Consider the following 23,188-nt stretch of genomic DNA (forward strand, 5'->3'; position numbering starts at 1 on the left):
GTGATGCTGCAGGCGAGGACTGAATTGTCTTTTTAGGCAATTACAGCCACACTGTAGGAAGTTAGCACCCAGCCCTCTCCTAGAAAAATGAAACATCCTAGGAAATATTGAAAAGGCAGAATATTATTGTTAGATTTGGTGAATGGATGAGGCAGACTCAGGCTTCAGCAAACGACAGCTCTTTATTAAGTGACAACTATGTACAATCCAGCAAAGACTCTGTCTGGCAGCAGCCCTTTTATAGGGCTCTGTCAGACCCTTCAACCAATTAGATTCGAATACTGTTCCTGCCGGAACAGAGGACCTTGGTGGAAACTATCATACTGATTGTCAGTATGTAACACTCTCCCCTCTTAGTTGGGTTCGTCCAGCTTGTAATGTAGTCATGCAGGTAGGCGGGCTTTCTGGTGGCTCGCCCAGACCTGTGCAGTTCAGGCGGTGCTGGACCCTCAGTCAGGTGGGATGGACCTGTTATCTCTGTGGCTAAATTACAAGAGGAACAAGTTAAAGAAACTATGATAGCTTGGGGGGGGGGAATTTTGTGTATGGGATAGATTTAGAAAAATGGCAGAAACTGTGGTCTCAAAATTATAAAATGACAATGTCAACTGCATATAGAGAAAATTTGTATAAGATGTTCTACAGGTGGCATCTATCCCCAACGAGAATTGCAAGAATGTCCAAGAATAAATCGGAAAAGTGTTGGAAATGTCATCAGATACCGGGTTCATACTACCACATGTGGTGGACTTGTATTGAAGCTAAAAGATACTGGACTAAAATCCACATGTGGTTGGAGAAAATGATACATAAACACATAGACCTCAAACCAGAGATCTTTTTACTGGGAATCATACCAGAAATTTACAACAAAGTTTGATTCTAAACATTTTAACAGCAGCTAGAATTGTATTTGCAAAAAAACTGGAAAAACGAAATGATACCAAAAGTTATTTGAAAGATAATGGAGTGCGCTGAAACGAGCAAATTGACATTTGAAATTAGAGAAAAGAAGACGAGCAATTTTATAAGATATGGGATTTGTTTTATCAGTGGCTGGAAAAAAGAACCTGAACATGAAAAATGTTTTACTTATGTTTTAATTGAAGGAGAAAAGTGAGAATACAATAATGTTGTGTAGGAAGTTATCACCCAGCCCTCTCCCAGAAAAATGAAATATCCTAGGAAATATTGATAAGGCAGAATATTATATTTCCCTGGATGTGAAAAGGAAGAAACATGTTTTAAATTGAGAATAGCTCCCTGTAGCTTCCTGCCTCCGCCCACTTTGTCAATGGGCCGTTAAGAAGACCAATCCAATCCCTTTACATAATAAAGAGTTCTCCCCTTCAGCTCCAGGGGGATGGGAATGAAGGCATGATAATATAAGCCTTTACTCAACTGACCACATGGCATCTGAGAACTCTGAGAATTCAACCAAACCTGGACTCAGCCTAGAGTGTTGCCCCTGCATGGGCCCATGTGAGTCTGACAACCAATCAGAATACATTTCTTACACAGGAACAGGAAACAGAGAGGTCGGACTGAATAGGTTATAAAAAGCCTAGCAAGCCCCTCCATCGGCCTTTCTCTTCTTCTCCACAACATTGAAGCATGCGATCACCTTTTCTGTTCAGGACTCAGGCCATGTGGTCCTGTCCACCATTAAAACCATCTTTCCAAGCAGCCTCCATGTCTCCAGTGTCTTTTTCCCCACTTGGAGCCGAACCCAGAAGGACATTTCTTTCATCAGTTGTTAAATAGACTAATAACGATACAATGTTTTAACTGAAGGAGAAAAGCAAAAACACAATAATCGTCTTAGACTAACAATAATACAATGAAACACTGACATATATATGAATAATTTAGAATTTTTTGTTATAAAATGAAGGATAAAGATAATAAATGAACCAATGTACATTTGATAGAAGATTGGTAATATAATATATAACTCTAAGTGCATACTATAAAGATATCCTGTTGAAAGTAGCGAAAGATATATAAACATAAACACTTGGTAAATTCTTTTATACTGTAAAAATATTTAAAATGAGACAATGATTGCATAAAGGTACGTTGTTGTTAAGCAGACAATCAAGAATGTAAGAGAATTAAGCTTATTGAAAAGAAAGAAATATTAATCGTAAGTGAACATATGCTGTACAAGGAAAGTGAGGTTTTTGGTTATATTGGATGGAAAAACTGTGATTGTATATGTAATCGAATATATGGATGCAAAAACATTTGTAACCAAACGACATGCTGTATGTAATGGATGAAAAACATTTAATGTCTTTTATGTTTAAAAATTTTTAAAAATGAAAAAAAAATAAACCATCTTTTTAAGCAGCCTCCATGCCTCCAGTGTCTTTTTCCCCACTTGGAGCAGAGCCCAGAAGGACATTTTTTCCAACAGCTCAGCTGCAAATATAGGTTGCTAGGAGTCTGAAAATGATTGATGGCACATAATCAGTGAGAGGATCTGGCCAATGCCAATTGGTAAAGATGGGACAAGCCTGTTTTTCAACCTCCTATCAGGAGATGGCAGCACCTGCGACTGAAGAGCCAACAGTACAATAGCAGCCCCTCCGGTTGACCTTAAAGGAGTTAAAACCATTGAGTATTGTATTGCTAGAAAGAATGGAAAAAGGAGCACAGAGGAACTTCCTCTTCCAAACAATCACGGAAGAGAGGGGAAAGTTTCGTGCAGAGAGGCTCTGGCGGCTCTTCCAAGGCTCAAAGCTGCAGCTGGGAGGTGAGTTGAGGGCAGGTGGGAGGAGAATCCGGGAGCGACTCGGGCTCTTTGGTTCCCTCCACGGCCTGGAAGCAGAGAAGCAACTAGATAGAATGTGGAATAACAGTTGGGAGGGAGCTTTGAGGTCATCTAGTCCAGCCCCCTTCTCCAGCAGAAGACCTTTTACATTTCAGGCACATGGCTGTCCAGTCTCTTCCTGAAAGCCTCCAGTGATGGAGCATCCACAACTTCTGCAGGCAAACCGGTTAATTGTTGTCACAGTCAGGAAAGGTCTCCTTGTTTCTGGGTTGCTTCTCTCCTTGGTTCGTTTCCATCCATTGCTTCTCGTTCTGACTTCAGATGCTCTGGGGAAGAGGTTGAGCCCCTCTTCTTTGTGGCAGCCCCTCAGGTATTGGAAGACGGCTATCATTTCACCCCTCGGCCTCCTCTTCTGTAGACTGGAAGATTTCCAATTTCAACTCTTTTCTTCTGTTATGGACCCTGTTATGTTTTCTTGGCAATAATATTGGACTGATCTGCCACTGTGTCTTTTTGATTTTTTTACTTCCATGTCTAGCCAACAAGCAGGATATTTCCTATTGGTGCCCCATCCATGTATTAACCAGGTTCAACTAAAAAGGTTCTGTTGACCTTTTTAGTTGGCTTTTACAGTGCCTTTTACTATGGCACTGCAAAAGCAACTGCAGACGTGGTCCAGAAATCTGTGGGCCTCCTAACATTTCTTCAGTGACCTGAACAAGTCAGCAGTTCCTGTGGTTATGAATATGCAGGAAAAGGAGTTGCACCAATTTGGGTTCTCCCAGCCAGCGGACATTTATGATGGTTGCAGCATCCTACACTCCTGATCCCCATTTGTGACCTTCCCAACTACCTTTCTGACAAACTCAGTGGGGATGCCAGCAGGAAGTTGCCAGTCAGGGTCCAGTGAAATTGCCTTTAACAACCCACAACTGCAGAAGAACAGATGTAAGTTGGCACTGTCAGGTGACATCATGCTTCATGATCAAGCTGCTTAGTGACACATGCAAGTCCCAAATGCAGTCAGTAAGTGGGGACTGCTTCAATGGGAATGTCAACAGAGTAGTTGTGGAAAGTATTTTCTGCCCTTACTTTCATGGGCAAAACGGTTGTTTCAAATCTTGCAGAGGCTTTAGGCATCATTTCATCAGTTAAGGCCCCCACATCTCTGAAAGTATCGAAAGGTTTGACTGTAACAATTTTGGAATACTTGTTGGGCTGAAAACACATAGATTTTCCAAATATATACGTTTGTAGGTTTGTTTATTTCTATTTTTCTCTGAATGCATATATCTACAATTGTATAATCTATCCCCATCACTTCCAGATATATTTCACAGAAACCCTTTGCAGTGCTAAGAATTTGGGGGTTTCGTTCACGAAAAAATTATTAATTCATCAAAATATAAAATATAGAAGTGCAAAGAAAAATGAAAATAATGGTAGAAGGGAGGAAAAGGGGGAGCGAGATAAGTGTAGGGTTAAGGGGATAAGGAAAAGAAAAGCATTGAATTCTGACTCTTTTTGGTGCACTAGAATAAGGTGCTAACATAAAACCTCAACTATTTACTTTCATAAGATAATATAAACTAGCCACTTTTATAACAACAAACCTATCTATTCTTTTCTTTAATCAAAGCAGTCAATTTACCCATCTCTGCTAACTCTATCAGCTTTTGCAGCCATTCGTCCATTGTGGGAATGAAAATATTCTTCCATTTTTGTGCACAAAATAGTCCTGCCTCAATCAACATATATAACAACTGTGTTTCATTTTTTAAAAGTTCTTTATCCATTAATCCTATTAAGTCTTCTATTAAGATGTATCTTAGTCCATTTCTTTGCTTTGTGACATGCCCACCATAAATTATAAAAAGCTCTTCTTTGTATTTCCAAAATTCAATGCTTTTATAGCATTCCCTAACCATATCATGCCATAAATAGTCATGCCATCAAAATCTTAATTCATGGCCCTCTAGCTCATGTAACCTCTTAATTTGGAGAGTCACCCACTCTTTTTGCCAGACAAAACAAGCATCAAAGTACAATTTCAAATCTGGTAAACCCAACCTCCTCTTTCCTTAGCGTCTTGGAATAATTTATATTTAATTCTTGGTTTTATCCCTTGTTATATAAACTCAGAGATCTCCATCTGCCACTGTTTAAATGGAGTATCACTTACAAGTATTTGTAAAGTCTAAAACAGAAAATGTATTTTTGGTAATTAGGGTGCTGGAGGTTAAAACATACAAAGAATGGTTATAGGAATTGGGCATGTCTAGTCTAATGAGAAGGACGAGTGGAGACATGACAACAGTATTCCAATATTTGAGGGGCTCCTATGAAGACAAAAACGTCCATTTATTCTCCAAAGTACCAAAAGAAACGATGGATGGAAACTAACCAAAGGGAGAAGCAACCTATAGCTAAAAAGAAAATTCCTAACGATTACAGCAATCAACCAATGGAATAGCTTGCCTTCAGACGTTTTGGGTGCTCCATCACTGGAGGCTTCCAAAAAGAGATTCGAAGTCCACTTCTAAAATGGTAGAGCAGAGAGTTGGACTAGAAGACCTTTAAGGTCCCTTCCCACTCTATTATTCTATTATATTTATATTCATCTTAATTACAGCAATTCTATCCAATAATTGCTATTCTAAGAATTTGTATTGATTCAAGTCAACCAGAGAATTTCATGGTTGAGTGCAAATGTGAACTTGGATCTCTGTAATTTTCAATACGTCAAATAAATCATCATTAATCTAAGGTTATTTTAGCATTGTGGAATATTTCCTTTTTACCTTTAATGTATATAGTTTTCTTTTTTACATCTTCTGCAACCATTTTATAAACAATTTCTTTGAATCTTACAGGCAAAGAGGATGCCAATAAGATAACTCCAAACAACGGAGAATAACAAGCAATGTTAAAAAGGAAAGTCAATCAAGCCAGAAATCAAAACATTTCCATTTCCTTCAGAAACCCACAAAATTCTCCTCTTTCCCCAGCAGGTAATCAAGAAGAGATTTCAAACTGGAAAAAGTAGAGTATGGATACATTACAAGTAATCCTCGGCTTATCACTGTTTGTTTAGTAGCCATTCGAAGTGAAAATGCCACTGAAAAACCTGACTGATGACCATTTTTCACACTTACGACTATTGCAGCAGCCCCATGGTTACGTGATTTTATTTTTGAATCCTTGCAGCTAACTCACATGACGGTTGCCCTGTTTTAGGGTCACGTGATCCTGTTTTGCAGCTCCATAGAAATGGCTTTTGTGGTTAAAGTGCGTATTTCAAATCACAACTGAGTGTGCACGAAATGATACACACTGGAGAAAAGCAATACAAATGTGGCCAAAGCTTTAGTCAGAACTCTTCCCTTGTGGTTCATGGAAGGACCCACATAGGAGAGGAGCCCTACATGTGCTCCCAACGAAGTGAGCATGGCAAAATGGTGATACATTAGAGAACTCACACCAGGGAGAATCCTGATTGTGGGAAAAGTTTCACTCTAAACACCGGCCTAGTAATATACTAGAGGATGCACACAAAAAAGAAATCATATGAATGTCCTGATTGTGGCAAAAGCTTTAGTAATAATTCCTATCTGGTGAGACACCAGAGGAGTCACACAGGAGAAAAACCTTTCGAATGTCCTATCTGTGGGAAAGGTTTCAGTCAGAATGCCAACCTAGTGATACATCAGAGGACTCACACAGGAGAGAAACCCTTTGAATGTCCTGACTGTGGAAAAGGTTTCAGTCAGAATTCCTGCCTATTGAAACACCAGAGGACTCACACAGGAGAAAAACCCTTTGAATGTCCTGACTGTGGGAAAGATTTCAGGCACAAATCCAGCCTAATGTCACACCAGAGGACTCACACAGGAGAGAAACCCTTTGAATGTCCTGATTGTGGGAAAAGTTTCAGTCAAAATTCCAACCTGGTGACACACCAGAGGACTCATGCAGGAGAGAAACCTTTTGAATGTCCTATCTGTGGGAAAGGTTTCAGTCATAATTGCACCGTGAGGAAACACCAGAGGACTCATACAGGAGAGAAACCCTTTGAATGTCCTATCTGTGGGAAAAGTTTCAGTGACAATTCTAACTTGGTGATACACCAGAGGACTCACACAGGAGAGAAACCTTTCGAATGTCCTGATTGTGGGAAAGGTTTCAGTCAAAATTCCCACCGAGTGATACACCAGAGGACTCACACAGGAGAGAAACCCTTCAAATGTCCTAATTGTGGGAAAAGTTTCAGTCAAAATTCCCACCTAATGACACACCATAGTATTCACACAGGAGAGAAACCCTTTGAATGTCCTGATTGTGGGAAAGGTTTCAGTCAAAATTCCCACCTAATGACACACCACAGTATTCACACAGGAGATAAACCGTTTGAATGTCCTATTTGTGGGAAAAGCTTTTGTAATATTTCCTATCTGGTGAGACACCAGAGGACTCACACAGGACAGAAACCTTTTGAATGCCCTACTTGTGGGAAAGGTTTCAGTCACAAATACAGCCTGATGATACACCAGAGGACTCATACAGGAGATAAACCCTTTGAATGTCCTATTTGTGGGAAAGGTTTCAGTCAAAATTCCAACCTGATGACACACCAGAGGACTCACACTGGAAAGAAACCCCTTAAATGTCCTATTTGTGGGAAAAGCTTTAGTAATAATTCCAATCTGGTGAGACACCAGAGGACTCACACAGGAGAGAAACCCTTTGAATGTCCTGATTGTGGGAAAGGTTTCAGTCGAAATTATGATCTGGTGACACACCAGAGGACTCACAAAGGAGAGAAACCCTTTGAATGTCCTATTTGTGGGAAAAGCTTTAGTAATAATGCCTATGTGGTGAGACACCAGAGGACTCACACAGGAGAGAAACCCTTTGAATGTCCTGATTGTGGGAAATGTTTCAGTTTAAAGTCCCACCTAGTGATACACCAGAGGACTCACACAGGAGAGAAACCCTTTCAATGTCCTGACTGTGGGAAAGGTTTCAGTCACAAATCCAGCCTGATGACACACCAGAGGACTCACAGAGGAGAGATACCATAAGAGTGTCTGTATTGTGGAAAAAGTTTCGTTGATAATTCCAACCTGGGGAAACACCAGAGGATCCACACAGGAGATAAACCTTTTGAATGTACTGTCTGCACTGTACTGTTATGTTTTCTTGGCAATGATGTTGGATTGATCTGCCACTGTGTCTTTGATTTTTTTACTTCCATGTCTATCCAACAAGCATGATATTTCCTATTGGGGCCCCATCCATGTATTAATCAGGTTCAACTAAAAAGGTCCTATTGACCTTTTTAGTTGGCTTTTACAGTGCCTTTTACCATGGCACTGCAAAAGCAGCTGAAGACGTGGTCCAGAAATCTGTGGTCCTCCTAACACTTCTTCAGTGACCTGAACAAGTCAGCAGTTTCTGTGGTTATGAATATGCAGGAAAAGGAGTTGCACCAATTTGGGTTCTGCCAGCCAGCGGACATTTATGGTGGTTGCAGCATCCCACACTCCTGATCCCCATTTGTAACCTTCCCAACTTGCTTCTGACCAGCAAACTCAGTGGGGATGCCAGCAGGAAGTTGCCAGTCAGGGTCCGGTGAAATTGCCTTTAACAACCCACAACTGCAGAGGAACAGATGTAAGTAGGCACTGTCAGGTGACATCATGCTTCATGATCAGGCTGCTTAGTGACACATGCAAGCCCCAAATGCAGTCAGTAAGTGAGAACTGCTTTAATGGAAATTTCAACAGAGTAGTTGTGGAAAGTATTTTCTGCCCTTACTTAGATCTCAGGACTTTTATGGGCAAAACAGTTGTTTCTGTGGGGTTAATTGGTTAATCAGTAGTTGGCAAACCACACTGATTAAATCAGTGAAAGTCCACATTCCTTTCTCTTAATCCTTTTTGCTTACAAGAAGGTACGTTGAATTTACATGTAGACACATTCCATGCAGCAGTCAATCATTACATATGGGTCACGTATCTTCATCATGAAGTGTCCATGAGGTGTCCATGAGGAAAAGCATGCATCTGTAAACCAATCAATAGTTGCCAATGTCCAATGACCTTTTACTATTCTGAGAAGTTTAACAATAAAAGGGAGCTGCGAACAGTGCTCTGTGTGGGGGCTTCCCATCAGAGTGCCTTCCCAGTGGGTGCCTTCCCATGATAATCTTACTCCTGTCTACATCTGCTTTTCTACGTTACCAGCATCTGGTGACCCTGACTTGATCTCTCATACTCATTCGGCCGGACGATCCCAGGTGCACCACAGTGAACTTCACTCCCAATATTTCGTGAGGGGGGGGGACGACGACTGTCAGCTCCGCAGAAGTTTCATGCACAAGAGTGCCAGTGTCAGGAAAACCTAGTAAATCTTTTTCATCCATACGTCAAGGTGCAGGAGAGGCTTATTCTGATTTTATTGATAAATTACAAGAAGCTATCCAACGGCAAATTGATAATGAGGAAGCTAGCGGGGAATTAATGAAACGACTAGCTTATGAACATGCTAATGCAGACTGTCGTAAAGCTTTGATGTCTATTATAAATAAAGGGGAATAAACTTTAGCAGAAATGTTGAAGGCATGTTCAGACATAGGCACACATGCTTTTCAAATGGATGCCTTAGCAGTTGCATTACAAAACGGGCACTTTGGTAAGCCCAAAGGAAATTGTTTTAATTGCAAAAAACCTGGACATTTTAAACAGCAATGTCAAGCTCCAGGTGGGAGCACCTATAGAGGTAATGGGCCGGGTGGGGGCCAAGGTGCCAGACCAAAAGCAGACTTAATTATTCATGATTAAGTGGTAATATGGCTCCCCCTACTGCTCTTCCTTAGGAATGGTGATCTACTACACCTGTATGGATTGAACAATGGCCTTTGACACAAGAGAAACTTACAGCATTACAAGAATTAGTAAAAGAACAATTAGCTGCAAAACACATTGAACCTACCACTAGTCCGTTTAACACACCAGTTTTCGTAATAAAAAAGAAATCTGGCAAATGGAGACTTCTTCATGACCTCCGTGCTATAAATGCCATATTAACACCAATGGGGCCACTTCAATGTGTTACACCAAATCCAAATATGATACCAAGATCCTCTAGTATCAAGTTATGGTGATTGACCTAAAGGATTGTTTTTTCACAATTCCATTATGAAAAAAGGATAAACCTCTTTTTGCCTTTACTGTCCCAGTTATAAATTCAGAAAAGCCAACAGAAAGATATCAATGGACAGTTTTACCTTAAGGTGTGCTGAATAGTCCAATATTATGTCAGTACTTTGTATCTAGAGCTTTAGAACCTTTTAGGAAAAGATATCCTCAGGCTGTAGTTTATCATTACATGGATGACATTTTAGTATTGGCACCAAAGATTCCTTTAAATTGGTTACCTGAATTGACTCACGATCTTGCAGCTTATGGATTGCAAATAGCACCAGAAAAGGTACGAGTTAAAGAACCTTTTCTTTATTTAGGTCATAAGCTATTACAGACTTATTCACACCCACAAATTCCTCAATTAAAAATAGATACATTGTCATATGTTAAATTACAACAGCTTTTAGGTTCCTACCAGTATACTTAGCCCTTTATTTGGTGCATTAAAACTAAGAGATAATCCTTCTGATTTAATACAATAGACAGCAGCGCAGAAGGAAGTATTTGACCAAATAAACAATGCATTAAAATTAGTCTGGGTGGATAGATGTCAGGAAAATACGCCTTTAACTGTCATCTTCATTCCCACTCAGAAAAAACCTACAGCTGTCATAGCTCAAGAACTTACACTATAGGGCAAGACTAAAAGTTCTTTATTAATTATAGAGTGGTTATATCTTTCACATAGTCCAGGACATACAATTAGTACACCAGCTCACATGTATGCAGAACTACTATTCAAGGGAAGAGAGCGATGTAAAATACTCATAGGGCAAGATCTGGTTAATATTGTGGTGCCTCTTCCTTTGAAAGATTGGGAACGAATGGTTAGTTTATCTCCTGCATTGCAAGCGGCATTTACAGATTTTGTAGGAAGGGTTTCTGATCCACGCCTGCTAGCTTTTAATCAAGTTGACATTAAGGTCCAATCAGGGATTCCATCTACTCCGATAGTTGAAGCACTCACCATCTTTACAGATGGCGGCCCTCAATGGGATGCAGCTGCCTGGATGGAACAAGGGAAATGGGTGACTAAAGTAACACCGCCACAAAAATCTGCTCAGCGAGCTGAGTTGGCAGCTGTGATTTTGGCCTTACAGACTTTTCCAAATATAGCTTTAAATATTATCTCTGATAGTTTGTATGTTTGTCAGGTTGTTTGTTCTCTCCCAGGGGCATATGTAACTCCTTCGTTCCTTTTGCCCCCTGGAAATATCTTCATGTTACAATTGATACTTCTTCTAATTTCATCTGAGCTACTCCGCAAAAAGGAGAGGCCACAAAACATGTTATAAATCATTGTATTCGTACATTTGCTGTTATGGGCCTACCCTCTACTTTAAAAACAGATAATGGTCCAGCATATTGTAGTAAACTCTTTGCTGAATTTTGTGAGAAATGGCAAGTTAAACACATTTTTGGCATTCCCTATAATTCCACAGGGCAGGCTATTGTCGAACGAGCTAATCACACCCTAAAATCAGCTTTGGAAAAACATAAACAAAAAGGGGGAAACCCTGTAGGCCTTCCTGGGAAACAGGAATGGCTGAACAAAGTTCTATTTACATTAAATCATTTTAATATAAAAAAAATATCTACTCCAGTGGATAATCACTTTGGCCATAGAACAAGTCATCCTCAGCCACAAGTAATGTATAGATTGTTACCTAATCCTGAATGGCATGGTCCGGTTCCTTTGTTAACATGGGGACGAGGATATGCTGCTGTGCTTGCTCCAACAGGACCCGTGTGGATTTCTTAGTTGGTTGATATGGTGCCTCCATACCCTGCCGTCCTCTACCTCTATCAGGTACGAGCATGGGCCCGTTATTTTTTTGACTATGCTAGGGACCCATAATGGGTGGCCAGAGTAATTTCTTACATAGACCGGTGTGTTTATTGTGAACCCCTTGAGTTGACTGTGAGAGTCTAAGGGCCTTACAGGGGCATATTCTGGGTGCAGTCTATCTAACGTTGTCCTAATGCGCCGACCCATTAATAACTCAGCTGGACTTTTGTTGGTCATGGTACATGGGGTGGCATGCTGCCACAATAAATACTTATCTATGTCTTCCTGCCAATTGAGGGGGTCAAACCTAGCTAACGCCTCTTTTGCTGTTCAGACCGCGCATTCCGCCAGGCCATTGGCAGCCGGGTTGAACAGGACTACAAATGTGTGTCAGACCCCTAACCAGGCAAAGAAATTGGCTAGTATGGCTGCAGTAAACTGGGGCCCATTGTCTGATACGACTAAATCTGGTAATCCAAGGGTCGCGAATATCCGCCTTAATACTTTGATTATGGCAGGGGCTGTTGTTGTAGATAATAACGATATCTCAACCCATTTAGAGAAAGCATCAACAATTACAATAAAATTTTGGCCCTTAATCGGGCCCGCTAAGTCCATATGTACCCTGGACCACGGAGCCCTTGGCTGTTCCCAATTCTGGATCGGGGCTTTGGGACACGCTGTGAACAGCCAGCAACCCATCGAGCAATGTCCTGGTCCAGCCACCAAGCATAGCTCCGGCCCAGTGATTTCATCCAGACTATGCCCGGGTGGCCGTCGTGAAGTGTTTTCAGCACCGCTTCTCGCAGGGAGGCCGGGATGACTACTCTGCCTCCCTACAGGAGGCAACCCTGCTGGGAGGATAATTCGTGTTGCCTGGTGGTAAAAGGTTGCCATTTGGTGCCCAGTGGGTTAGAAGGCCATCCCCTTTCAGTCCGCCCCAGCACCTTGGGCATAGTGATTTTTTAACTTTGTCATTAACACATCGCAGGACACAGTGTGGACAGAGTGCGGAGCTACTAGAGTTCCCGTAAGATTGAACATCTCCGTGCCACACAAATTTAGGAAGCATGACTTCTTCTGCTATTCAGTTAGGTTGGTATAGTCATTGGCTTCTAAAAAACACTCAAATCGGGAAATGTATGCGTTCCAAGTCTCTGTGGCCGCGTTAAAAACGGCTAATGTGTTCATTGAAGCCATTCTGAGGTAATACTTCTCTCTGTGTCGACTAATCAGAGGTAGTGTTCGTAGTGAATGTGACTCGCTCGACTTCTCGTCGAGTGATTCCCCTGTGGGAATTCCAGCTCTAGTGACTCAGCTCGTAGATTAGTGACTTTCAACAGCTCTTCCTGGTCTCTGCCTCAGAGATCCCACCTTCGTCGCCAATGTTCTAGCTGGGAGAACACAGGTGGACAAACGGAGGTGAGCCAGGACTTCAAGTCATTTAACAGTTTAATTCTAACAGGTTGCCAAACGCGGCACTTCACATTTCGCGCATCTCAGCTAAATGGCAACAGCTGAGCTCTTTATATACAGCGCCTGTCAAACAGGTAACCAATCAGGAACGAGGACAGTTCCCCCTAGTCAACGGACCAGAGGAAAAACTATAGTACATAAGAGTAATAATTTTGGAATACTTTTTGGGCTGAAAACACATAGATTTTCCAAATATATAAGTTTGTAGGTTTGTTTATTTCTATTTTTCTCTGAATGTATATATCTACAATTGTATAATCTATCCCCGTCACTTCCAGATATATTTCACAGAAACCCTTTGCAGTGCTAAGAATTTGAGGGTTTTGTTCACAAAAAATTATTAATTGATCAAAATATAAAATATAGAAGTGCAAAGAAAAATGAAAATAAAGCCTCCCAGAGCCAGGGGAGGGGGGGGGACAAAACACGCCAAAAATGGGGGGGAGCGCTGGTCATGCGCACATGCATGCTGGGGTCATGTGCATAGCATTATGGGTTACAAGATTTTATCATGCCAATCTTGTAACCAAACGATGTAGAGCTTTGTTGTGGTGCCCCATGTCTCCTGTGCTTAATTTCATTTTAAACTTGACCATGTAACTCTGTTGTTGCAAAGGGGTTGTAGAAAAATAACCCCACCCTTTCCTAGAAAAAAGAAATCTAGGAAATAATTAAAAAGGCAGACTATTATACCTCCCTGGATGAGAAAAGGAGAAGCATGCTCTTGGAAAGCAGCCCCCACCTTTGTTAATAGCCCCAGAAAGACAAAAGACATCTCATCTGCAACACAAAAGAGCTTCAGCTCCAGGGTGATGGGATTAGTCCTCCTCACTCAGATCCAAACAAGGACAAAGCCATTAAGCCATAATAGGAATTGACCAAAGCCACTTCATTACCACCACACAGCAAGACTCAACCCTGTTTTTCGACCTCCTATCAGGAGATGGCAGCATTTGTAACTGGAAAGCCAACAGTACAATAGCGGCCTTCTGTGGCTGAGTTTAAAGGAGTTAAAATCATCGAGTACTGTATTGCTAGAAAGGATGGAAGCAGGAGAGAAGCACAGAGGAACCTCCTCTTCCGGAATCCTCACAGAGCACATTTTTCGTGCAGAGAGGCACTTGCGCCTCTTCCGAGACTCGAAGCAGCAGCTGGGAGGTGAGTTGAGGGCAGGTGGGAGGAGAATCCGGGAGCAACTCGGGCTGTTTGGTTCCCTCCACGGCCTGGAAGCAGAGAAGCAACTAGATAGAATGTGGAATAACAGTTGGGAGGGATCTTTGAGGTCATCTAGTCCAGCCCCCTTCTCCAGCAGGAGACCTTTTCCATTTCAGGCACATGGCTGTCCAGTCTCTCCCTGAAAGCCTCCAGTGATGGAGCATCCACAACTTCTGCAGGCAAACCGGTTAATTGTTCTCACAGTCAGGAAAGGTCTCCTTGTTTCTGGGTTGCTTCTCTCCATGATTCGTTTCCATCCATTGCTTCTCGTTCTGACTTCAGATGCTCTGGGGAAGAGGTTGAGCCCCTCTTCTTTGTGGCAGCCCCTCAGGTATTGGAAGACGGCTATCATTTCACCCATCCTATTCCATAGACTAGACATACCCAATTCCTGCAACCATCTTTGTATGTTTTCGCCTCAAACCCCCAAATATGTTGGTTGCGTTTCATGTCTTCTCTCTTAGTACTAAGTCCAGTATAGTATATATCTAATTCTGTTCTCGCCTTTTGTACGACAAAGATGTCAGTTTCTTCAGGACCTTCTGCTTAAGCAACAGATTGGACTAGATAGAAGATTTCCAAGACCCCTTTCTGTTGTTCTGTTATTGGCCTTGTTATTAGACAGACAGATTATCAGAGTTGGGAGGGGATCTAGTCCAACCCCCCCTCCCCCGCTCAAACAGGAGATCCTACACCATTTCTGACCAATGGCAGTCCAGTCTCTTCCAGTGATGAAGCTCCCACAACTTCCGAAGGGAAGCTGTTCCATTGGTTGGTTGTTCTCACTGTCAGAAAATTTCTTCTTATTTCTAGGTTGAATCTCTCATTCGACAGTTTCCATCCATTATTCCTTGTCTGGCCTTTGGTTGCCTTGGAAAATAGTTTGGCCCCCTCCTCTCTGTGGCAGCTCCCCAAATATTGGAAGACTGCTTTCATGTCTCCCCTGATTCTTCTCTTCACTAGAGCAGCCATGCCCAGTTCCTGTACCCGTTCTTCATATGTTTTCATCTCCAGCCTCCTAATCATTTTGGTTGGTCTTGTCTGTACTTTTTCTAGTGTCTCAATATCTTTTTTTTTACTGTCATGACCAAAAGTGGACAGTATTCTAGGAGTGATCTTACTAAGGCTTTATAGAGTGGTATTAGGTCCTCACTTGATCTTGATTTTTCCCTCTGTTAATACAATTTAGGATTGCATTGGCTTTTTTGGCTGCCGCCACACACTGTTAGCTTGTATTTAATTGTCCTCTAAGACGCCAAGATCCCTCTCACAGTTACTGCTATTAAGCCTGGTTTCACCCAGTCTATAGGTGAACTTTTGGTTTTTCTTGCCTGAGCGTAGGAGTTTACTTTTCTCTACATTGAATTTAATTTTGTTAGATAGGGCCCAGTGTTCAAATCTGTCAAGATCCAGATGGATCTTGAGCCTATCTTCTATGGTGGTGGCTATTCCTGCCAGCTTAGTATCATCTGCAAATTTGGTAAGTTCCCCTTCTATTCCCGCTATTAAGTTGTTTAATGGAGATATTGAAGAGTACTGGGCCTAAGATGGAACCTTGTGGTACCCCACTGCTTACTTCCCTCCATGTAGACGTAGACCCATTAAGGACTACTCGTTGAGTATGATTTGTTAGCCAGTTACGAATCATCTGGTGGAGATGCCGTCTATCCCACTTTTTTCTAGCTTACCAAGAAGTACCATATTTTTCAGACTATAAGACGCTCCTGACTATAAGACATACCTAGGTTTTGGGGAGGAAAACAAGAAAAGAAAACCTGCCTCTGCCTCCCAGCAATTTGCCTCCTTGCAGCAAACAGCAAACAATCTGGTCAGCTTCAGCACAGCCTGATTTAGCACAAGCAACTGGCGGTTGGATCTGCCTCCCAGAATACCTACAACCAGCTGTTCCAGGCTGCGGGGATTGCTGGCGCCCATCGGCGCTGCCACCTATTGCCGCCTCCACACACTCCATTTTCGGCCACTGCCCATCCCGCTTTTGGTTTCCCCACTTCGTGTTTTCTGTCTCCGCACAGCCCGTTTCAGGCGGTGGGGAAAGGTGGTGGCAGCCTGGAACGGGCCAAAAACGGGATGTTTGGAGGCCGAAAATGGGCTCACAGAAGCCAAAAATGGGATGCATGGACCCCGAAAATGGGGTGCACAGAAGTGGCAATAAGTGGCAGCAGCGATGGGTGGAAGCGGCACCAATGGGCGGCAGCAATCCCCGCATCCTGGAACAGCTGATTGGTGGTATTCCGGGAGGTGGATCCAACCGCCAATCAGGTATTAATTGATCAAAATATAAAATAAAGAAGTGCAAAGAAAAATGAAAATAATGGTAGAAGGGAGGAAAAGGGGGAGCGATAAAAGTGTAGGGTTAAGGGGAAAAGAAAAAAGCATTGATTTCCAACTTCTTTTGGTGCACTAATATGATATGATATGATACAATATATACTAATATAAAACCTCAACTGTTTACTTTTATATGATAATATAAACTAGCCATTTCCATATCAGCAGTCTCATCAACAAAAGCCAAAATCAAACTCATTTTTTTTCTGTCTCAAGAACAAAGTCCAAAAGTGGTTTCCATGTAGAAACAAAATTTGTATTCCTGCCTCCATCAACATATATAACATCTACGTTTCATTTTTTTTAAAGTTCTTTATCCATTAAGCCTGAAATAAACTATCTGGTTTTATTTTATATTCACTTTAATAGTCTTCTATTAAGATGTGGATCTTACTCCAACATTTCTTTGCTTTGTGACATGCCCACCATAAATTATAGAAAACTTTTCTTTATATTTCCAAAATTCATTGCCTTTATATCATTCCCTAACCATATCATACCATAAATAGTCATGCCATCAAAATCTTAATTCATGGCCCTTTAGCTCATGTAAAATTAATTTGAAGAGTCACCCACTCTTTTTGCCAAGGATCAAAGTACAATTTCATCAGTACAAATCTGATAAACCCAAGCCGCCTCTTTCCTTAGCGTCTTGCAATAATTTATATTTCATTCTTGCAATATAAACGTAGAGATCTCCATCTGCCGTTGTTTAAATCAAGTATCACAAGTATTGGTGAAGTCTGAAACAGAAAATGTATCTTTGGTAATTAGGGTGCTGGAGGCTAAAACATACAAAGAATGGTTACACGAATTGGGTATGCCTAGTCTAATGAGAAGGGATGCAGTGGCTCAGAGGCTAAGACGCTGAGCTTGTCGATCAAAAGGTCGGCAGTTTGGTGGTTCGAATCCCTAGTGCCATATAATGAGGTGAGCTCCCGTTACTTGTCCCAGCTTCTGCCAACCTAGCAGTTTGAAAGCATGTAAAAATGCAAGTAGAAAAATAGGAACCACCTTTGGTGGGAAGGTAACAGTGTTCCGTGTGCCTCCGGCCACATGACCACGGAGAGGTCTTCGGACATCGCTGGCTCTTTGACTTTGAAATGGAGATGAGCACTGCCCCCTAGAGTCGGGAACGACTAGCACATATGTACAAGGGGAACCTTTACCTTAGTCTAATGAGAAGGACTAGTGGAGACATGACAGCAGTGTTTCAATATTTGAGGGGCTCCTACAAAGACAAAGAAAAGTCAAACTATTTTCCAAAGTACCAAAAGAAAGAATGGATGGAAATTCCTAATTAATCTAACATGTTCTTTTAGCATTGTGGCATGTTTTCTTTTTACCTTTAATGTACATGGTTTTCTTTTTTCACATCCTATGCAACCAATTTATAGCCAATGAAAGTTATTCTTTTCTTTGAATCATATAGACAAACAAGACTGCAATTAGAGCATTCCGGACAACTTAGAATAACAAGCAACGTTAAAAAGGAAAGCAAATCAAGCCAGAAATCAAAATATTTTCCATTTCCTTCAGAAAATCCCAACATTCTTCTCCTTCCCCAGCAAGTGATCAGGAAGAGATTTGAAACTGGAAAACGTAGAGTATGCAGAACATAAGGATACATTACAGATAGTCCTCGACTTATCACAGTTCATTTAGTAACTGTTTGAAGTAAGCCAGAACAGCTCCCTTGTGGTTCATGGAAGGACCCACATAGAAGAGAAGCCCCCAGTGTAGTAAGCATAGCAACTTGGTGATACATTAGAGAACTCACACCAGGGACAAACCTTTTGTTTGTGCTGATTGTGGGGAAAATTTTGGTCTGAACTCCTGCCTGGTGATACACAAGAGGATGCACACAAAAAAGAAATCATATGAGTGTTCTGATTGTGGGAGAGGTTTCACTGCAAATTCCTTCCTTGTGATGCACCAGAGGATGCACACGGGAGAGAAACCCTTTGAATGTCCTGCATGTGGGAACAGTTTCAGTCAGAAGTCCCACCTTGTGCATCACCAGAGGATTCACACAGGAGAGAAACCCTTTGAATGTGCTCTTTGTGGGAAAAGTTTCAGACACAACAACAGCCTAGTGCTTCACCAGAAGACCCACACAGGAGAGAAACTCTTTGAATGTCCTGATTGTGGGAAACGTTTCATTAGAAAATCCGAGGTCATCAGTCATCACAGGACACACACAAGAGAGAAACCGTTTGAATGTGCTCTTTGTGGGAAAAGTTTCAGTCAGAAATCCCACCTGGTGGTACACCAGAGGACTCACACAGGAGAGAAACCATTTCAATGTGCTATTTGTGGGAAAGGTTTCAAACAGAATTGTGGCCTGATGACACACCAGAGGACTCACACAGGAGAGAAACCATTTCAATGTGTTCTTTGTGGGAAAGGTTTCAGTCAGAATGCCCACCTAGTGAAACACCAGAGGACTCACACAGGAGAGAAACCCTTTGAATGTCCTGACTGTGGGAAAAGTTTCAGTCGGAATGATGAACTGGTGACACACCAGAGGACTCACACAGGAGAGAAACCCTTCGAATGTCCTATTTGTGGGAAAGGTTTCAGACTGAATTGTCACCTGATGAGACACCAGAGGACTCACACAGGAGAGAAACCCTTCGAATGTCCTGACTGTGGGAAAAGTTTCAGTCAGAATGATGAACTGGTGACACACCAGAGGACTCACACAGGAGAGAAACCATATGAGTGTCCAGTTTGTGGAAAAAGTTTCGCTCACAATTTCACACTGGTGAGACACCAGACGACTCACACAGGAGAGAAACCATTTCAATGTGCTATTTGTTGGAAAAGTTTCAGTCGGAATGATGAACTGGTGACACACCAGAGGACTCACACAGGAGAGAAACCCTTCGAATGTCCTATTTGTGGGAAAGGTTTCAGACGGAATTGTCACCTGATGGGACACCAGAGGACTCACACAGGAGAGAAACCCTTCGAATGTCCTATTTGTGGGAAAGGTTTCAGGCGGAATTCTCACCTGATGAGACACCAGAGGACTCACACAGGAGAGAAACCCTTCGAATGTCCTATTTGTGGGAAAGGTTTCAGGCGGAATTGTCACCTGATGAGACACCAGAGGACTCACACAGGAGAGAAACCCTTCGAATGTCCTATTTGTGGGAAAGGTTTCAGACGGAATTGTCACCTGATGAGACACCAGAGGACTCACAACAGGAGAGAAACCGTATGAGTGTTCTGTTTGTGGCAAAAAATTCCATCAGAGGTCCCACATGGAGATACATCAGAGGACTCACACAGGCAAGAAACCATTGGAATGCCCTGATTGTCGGGAAAGTTTCATTACAAAATTGCAGCTCACAAATCACCAGAGGACACACACAGGAGAGAAAAGTTGATGAGTTTGGAGAAGGTTTGAATTTCATTTCTGAACTTTCGTTGAGAGTGTAGATGAGAAACAGGCTCTGTACAAGCTTAGACCTGTACTTGGAGAGGGGAAAAAATTGGAATGTCTTATTTGATAAAGGCGAAGTAACTGTTTCTGGGTAGCATATATTTATTGTGAAACTCCACCATAGGGAGTTTCCGTCTTCTACCTTGTTGTCCTCCAGATTATGACTGCCATATTTCCTCATGGATCCTTTTTCTCACGAAACAACACAGGGGCAGCCACTCGTGGCCTAGCTGGTTGGATGAAGTTCCGCTTTAGATTTTTGTCAATAAAGGCTTGCGGCTCCTCCTGGTCTCACAGGGTCATCAAGTAGATCTTTGGCTTAGGGACTTTCACCCCCGGGAGGATTTCTATTTTGCAGTCTGTGGGATGGGAGCACATCCGAGCCCCTCTCACTGAATGCCTCCCTGAAGTCCCAGTATTTTGGAATTTTCTCCTCACCATCTAGGTGCTTGCTCGCCGCAGGCCCTAGCTCCTTTGTAACCTTTAGGCTTTAGGTGGAGTTTGGCCCCCACTTCTTCTCGCCTGTATGGAATGGATTTGTAAAAGCCCCTTCCTCCAATTCACACGAGGGTTCCATTTTTGGAGCCAGGGTAATCCAAGCAAAAGGGGTTGCTCCATTCCGGGGGCTACAAACCAACTCAGTTTGGTGATCCCCCATCCACATCTCCACTGGTTGGGTTACAAAGTGAGCTGGGCTTCCCTCAGCTGCCGACGCATCCAGCTAGCAAAATGCTCTGGGCACCTTCAGTGTTCTCAGTCTCAGTCCCAGTTTTTACACCACCTCAGGGCTGATCACGCATCTCGTGCACACTAAGTCCACAAGGTCTAGCATCTTCCCCTGGGCAGCAGACGAGGGTACCCGCAGCTCCCCTGGGATAGTCATGGGGGCCACATGCTGACTTACCAGGGGTCATCATCAGAGTCGGTCTCACTCTCCTCCCGGGTGGCCAGAGTTCACAGCTCCTGACCAGGAAGGGAAAATTCAATGATCTCTACCCCTTTCAGTGCTGTTTCGCGGTTCTTGACTGGCTGCTTCTCGGGCTTCCTGCCCCCAGCAGTTGTCAGCTTGAAGTTTGGCTTGGTGAGGTGACCCTCCTTCCCACACTTGAAGCATGCCTTGGACCTCGGTTTGATTGCTGGCCTGCCTTTGGCAGCTCTTGGGCCCTCTTTAAGGGTAGAGGGGAAAGGCTTCTTCCAACTACCGGCTTCCACACTGCTGGTCTCTAGCCAGATTGATTTCCACCTCGGCTACCAACACATACCAGCACTGAAGGTCTTGAGGGCTCCCCGGGAGATGCAGTTCTGATCGATGTCTTCGCTAAGCCCATCTTTGTAGCACTCCATCAGGACTTCTGGGGGCCAGCCATGCATGTGGCAGGCCAACTCACGAAACTCCTGGGTATATTCTGCTACTGATTTATGGTCATCTTCCTAGCCCTAATCTTGCGTTCAGCCAGAGGGTCTTTGAACCACATGCAGAGCGCTATCATAAACTGGTTGTAATCCCTCAACTGGGGGGGGGGGGGCATATCATCATGAAGAGTGACCATCCAATCTGCTGTGGTCCCTTCCAGGGCCATGGTGATACATCTCACTTTGGCTGCCTCCCAAGCAAAGTCCTCTATTGACATCATGTGCACGGCAGTGGTGGGGTGCAAATGATTTACTACCGTTTCTGTGGGTGTGGCTTAGTGGCAAGACATGGCATGGCTTGGTGGGTGTGGCAGGGGAAGGTTACTGCAAAATCCCCATTTCCTCCTGATCAGCTGCAACTCGTGAGATGGGTAAAGGGCGAATACTATCATGCCTTAATCCCATCACCCTGGAGCTGAAGGGGGAGATCTTTGTTATGTAGAATAGCCTGGCTCAGGCATTTTGATGGCCCATTGACAAAGGTGGGGGCTATTAAGAGTGAGTCTGCTTCCTGCCTAAAAACATGTTTCTCCATTTCTTATCCAGAGAAATGTAATCTTCCCCGTTATTTTATCGGAGAGGGGGTGGGATTTAACTTCCTACAGTTCATAGCCACACTGACAATACCCATATTTTTCCTTGTCAAAAGCTATTGAGGATTCTTATTCAATGCATTTTTAAAAATGAAACATTTTCCAGTGTACATTTTTTCCCCTCAAATTGCCACCACCAAGAGGGATGCAACACGTATGTCAGCAATATGGTCACCCAGCAGCCATCAAAGGGTAACACACAGGCACTTCGAAGAAACAGAGATCCTCGCAGGAGTTGCTAATAAACCTGGAGATGCTGGGATCAAAACCACAATCCCTTTTCTCCTCAACTCAATATCAACTCTACAGCTCTTCTCCATCAGGCGCATCTGCAAGGCAGAACAGCCCCTACAGGTGAAATTTTACACTGCTTTTTTTCCACTGGGTCTTTCACTGGTCCAACTCCCCACACCCCTATCACCCATTGTACAGTTACATTTTGAAGATCTCCCAGAGCCAGCTGTCATTTTCAATGCACCCACAATTCCTTAACGTCTCACATGACAATGACCCAAAATCAGCTGACATTTTGGCCCTGAGGCAGCCGTGGTAAAATGGCTGCTGCTTCCACAAGTCCACCGCATGGCCCAGGGATGAATCCCGGGCACAATGAAAACAGCAGTCGCTTCACGACACAAGTCATACCGGCCAGGGATGAGTGGCTTGCCCATTTTTCCCAACGTGAGATTCAGAGATCTTGAAAAGGAAGGAGGAGGAGTCTGTGAGGCCTGTTGGGGTGGCAGTCAGGCCTAAGGACTGCAGGGACCGAGTGGGAGTGAAAAAGCCTGTTGGGACCCAGGGGGGGAGGGAAAATTCTAGGGGGACCTCACAGTTGGGGTAGGGGAGGACTTTGGAATGAAAGCCTGGGACTTTGCTGTTGCAGAAATTGACAGGCTTTAGACTTCTCAGGATACAGGAAAA

The 23,188-nt window shown here is 42.9% G+C and overlaps 2 protein-coding genes across 2 annotated transcripts in view; one reads left to right on the forward strand and one right to left on the reverse strand.

Annotated features, from left to right (window-relative positions):
* LOC309384262 (uncharacterized protein) overlaps nucleotides 1-2,752 on the reverse strand; it is a 58,970-nt gene extending 56,218 nt beyond the window's left edge. The window contains exon 1 of the mRNA XM_081937536.1: nucleotides 2,668-2,752. The gene's annotated coding sequence lies outside the window, so the exon portion shown is untranslated. The remainder of the gene's footprint in view (nucleotides 1-2,667) is intronic.
* Nucleotides 2,678-23,188, forward strand: part of LOC309384253 (uncharacterized protein) — a 136,255-nt gene continuing 115,744 nt past the window's right edge. The window contains exon 1 of the mRNA XM_081937512.1: nucleotides 2,678-2,758. The gene's annotated coding sequence lies outside the window, so the exon portion shown is untranslated. The remainder of the gene's footprint in view (nucleotides 2,759-23,188) is intronic.

This window comes from Natrix helvetica (genome assembly GCF_964273705.1).
Source record: "Natrix helvetica genome assembly, chromosome: 1".
NCBI classification, from domain to species: Eukaryota; Metazoa; Chordata; class Lepidosauria; order Squamata; family Natricidae; genus Natrix; species Natrix helvetica.